This window comes from Stegastes partitus, unplaced genomic scaffold (assembly GCF_000690725.1).
Source record: "Stegastes partitus isolate 25-593 unplaced genomic scaffold, Stegastes_partitus-1.0.2 Scaffold1248, whole genome shotgun sequence".
In the NCBI taxonomy this organism is placed as follows: domain Eukaryota; kingdom Metazoa; phylum Chordata; class Actinopteri; family Pomacentridae; genus Stegastes; species Stegastes partitus.
The window spans coordinates 214197-218177 of NW_007578979.1; positions in this window are offsets into that span (position 1 = coordinate 214197).

A 3981-nucleotide genomic window follows, 5' to 3' on the forward strand; every position below is an offset into this window, starting at 1 on the left:
GCTTTTTATTGGTGGTTTTTATGCACATTTTCTGAGCAGAATTCATCGTTTAGTGTTAATATTACACACAACACGACTGAATCCACTTAGATTCTCTACACGGCGGTGTTTTCTTGTCTGATACCTCCACCCTGCTGCTGGGCTGAGTGTGAATACCGTCACCTCCTCTCTGGAGAAACACCTTCGCATCAGGTAACGACCTCGACAATGTCAACACATCACCGGGTTTCTGTGCTGTTAAACCTCCAATAGAACGCTATAGCAGCTCTACACCAGCAGAGGGCGTCCAATGTCAACACGAGACTCTCAGATTTAACTTCCTGGACGCAGAGTCAGACACCGGAGGCCCTTCCTGGTCGTTTCTCTGCCAGACGGTCTCGTAAAAACGTCTCCATCAAGTTTGTTGGAGAGCTCAGCCTGACGGAGAGTCGGATCTGGGATTCCTGCCATCGGACGACTGGCAGAGAAACTGACGGCGAGAGGAAAGACTTGGTTCCAAATCCTTGGGCGTGTTTGTTGGGTCAGTCGACCAAAATTAAAAGCAAAGCGACGCCTCTGGGTGTTGGAGAGTCGAAGCTTTTTCAGCCTCTTTCTGCCACTACAAGAAATTTCCAAAACCGGCTTTATCATCAGACTTAGTAAAAAAAATAACATTTAACAACCAGCAATAGAAACCAAATATTGCTTTTAACAAGCCAACGTGCTCATAATGCCGTTTTAACTGGCAGCACTTCTTCTAATTAAAGATATGCACAATTCCTCTTACAGGATGTTAATTCTCTCAAACCCCCGGAGGAACTAAACACAGCACTGGTCCTCATTATTAAACATTAAAGGATCAGCATGTATTAGGAAAGCCACTGTTAGTTTCAAATATGAATGAAATGCAAGTTAATTCTCCTCAGTTGAAGTCTTATAGTGCAGACGTCTCCTGTAGATACCTGGAACTTAAAATTGCAGCTGAATAACTTACTATTGATTTCTATTAAAATTCAGGTATAAATATCTATAATTCAGTTTTGTTGTGTTATAATTGTAAGCAACTATAATGTAAGTTTAACTTGTAATTCTAATTAATAACATCTACAATTCAATTTTACACCATAATGCACAATTTTTCTCAGCGTCAACATGCTAACATGCTCTTGTTCAGCAGGAAGTAGATGCTAACTGGTGCTAGCCACAGAACAGCGACGGAAAATGGGCATTTTATTGGTTTGCAGTTTTGGAGAAACGTAAATATTCTTGAATTCCTGAAGCCACGCTGATAAAAGTTGCTGTTTGTGGTCATACACCTCCTCCATGGTTGTTTCTGATGACGCTAACCCGTTCTCTCCTCCCAAGACTCGTAAATCTTCCTTCATGGAGGATCTTCCACTTACTTAAATGCACCTTCAAGAGACGCGAGCGACAGAAGCCAACAGACACGTTAGCATAATGAAAAGCACCTCGTTTAATCTGATTAAACTCCTGTCACACTTACGTCCTGCAGCTTTATGGAAACAGAACGAAGGAGGAGAGACAACTAAGAAATGTGTTCTGTGAAACATCAGAAGGCCGTGAGAAGGTTTGAAAACACTGGAATCAACATTTTTCCAACGTCCTGGAAGGACAACGTTCGACTGATCTGCAGTCTCAGATGTAAATTCACCATCTTAGTTGATCCCAGCTGGTCTAACGTCATAAAAACTAACCTGGAGGTCATTAAGCGTCCCAGAAGACCTGCTCATGGTGTCCATTTACTAGCTAAACACCTTCAATGCTCTCTGCTGCCACATGGAACTTCTCACCTCCTCTGTTCTGAAGAGTACATGAGCAGGTAAAATGATCCGACTGGGACTCAGTGTCAGTAGATAGTAAATATTTAAAACACCGGATGGGAGGCACAACCATTTACATTTTTACTTGTTTCTATGGAAACACTGCCTGCAGTTCAGCTTAAAACTCTGACTTTTTGTCCCGTGACTCTTGGTAACAGCTGAGTCAGTTGTGGATTTTTAATTGCGCTAAAAATTGCAGAATTTTTTGTTTTTTCCGAAGTCGAGTTTGTACAAATGGTTTGTTTTTGACTTAATTTTTTATTTTTTTTTTTAAATGAGAAAGAAATATCACAGCTATAAGCTTATTTCTGGACATGTTTTCCAGATGGAACCAAACAAAAAGCTGAAAGTCTTTCTGTTTTTATAGATAAATGGTGGAATTATGACTATTTTCCAGTAAAAGAAACCTTTCCTGTCAAACCTGCGGGTGGATCTTTTGGATTCAGATGGTTAAAGCGATACGCTGGTCCACTTACACGACGTTTATCACCAAACCCACCAGCGACTGCACAGCAAGACGCACTCCAGAGAGCATCTTTGTGCACCGCGAGGTCAGACGTTAAGCTGCTGGAGGTCAGAAGATCGACGCTGGCGCTAAATTGCTCTTTAACCTTGAACATCGTAGATCGATACGATGGAGGTCGGAGCCAACAACAGGTTAAAGAGCTGCTGTAGCCTCACCTTAGAAGATCTCAGGCTTCGTCCTCGTCGTCTTTACTCCCCACGGCAGCGTTTCATCCTGAGAAACCAGAAGAAAAACAATCAATGAAGATCAGTCCGTCCAAATTAGGTTAGAGAAGTCAGCTGTAACCGAGTTACGTGGACATTATATGAGCTCGTCCTTGATTAAATTAGAGACTTAGTGACGACTGTGGAGCTTCGTATTGACCGAAAACTGGATAATTGGACGCTTACATGTAAATAATATTATTAATATTGTTGCAACATGAGTAATAAATGACTTGTGCAACATCAGTTTCTGAATCGTGAAGCTTTTCACCTCATGTGGAACGGATTTTGTGTTTTCACTTCATGTGCAATGTTTGGATTATTTCATCATCCTGTGTGACATTACCTCAGTATGTTTGTCGGCATGACTTGTCATTGTTCTATTCCAGCCATATTTCAGTGCTGTTCTGTACTTTTATTGCTTTTCTTACGTCATTTGGTTTCTCTGAGCAACATCTGGCACAAGAGTTTCCTTCAGGATTAATGAAGTTTTATCTCTTTCCTTTATATTGATTTGGGTTTTATTAAAGTTTCCACCAGGCCAGCTGTGATTTATCGCATCCCAGCCGATGCCATCTGCGTTTAATCCCGTTCTTCTTCTTCTTCTTCTTCTTCCTCCGTCAGCCTGCGTGAGTCACGACACGGCCCCTACAAGTTCCCGGCTGAGATGTAGGTCAGGCCTCGGTGCTGCTGGGTCCGTGGCTCACCCGTTAAACTCCGCCACTAAATCTGATGTGGCATCGCGCAGGCCCGTGGGACTCGGCCGCACAGCGGGTCGGATATCGCGGCTCGGCTGAGTAAAGCTGTTGCTGCATATGATTTCTCCGTTTCAGGCCTGCTGCCGTGGCGTGGGAAGGCCCGGGTTAAATTTAGCACGACGGTGTACGAGGCTGACGAGCTGTGGATGGACCTGGTGGTCGGCGGTGATGTGTCATCTGCATCCAGACGACCGAGGCTTCATTCTTCAACCAGTTTTAGTGGCTTTTTTACATTTTATTTGTCATTTCAGCTGCAAAGATTGTCAACTATTAAATGAAGTGCTGCTGGTTTGAGTCATTTTACCAAAAAAAAGTCAAAATTCTTTGATTGCAGCTTTGAAATGAATCAAAGTGCAAGTTCACGCAGCTTTTGTTAATTTGAAATGTAGCTGACAGCATATATATGTGCATAAATTGGATTTTTTATTTCGGGGCAAAACGTAGTTCAGTTATGACGCAGGGACTCCTGGATGAATGTAAATGTGTTCAAAGGCTGTTCTTAAGTTTCAATGATGAATCGATTAGTTGTCAACTAATAAATCAATCTGCAGCGACTCTGATAATCGATTCATTGAACTACCTTGACTCGCCTTAAGTCACAGACCATCCTGATGAAATACATTAAAATGTTTACAATCATTTACATGATGTGCTGAGAAATGATGCACCAACAT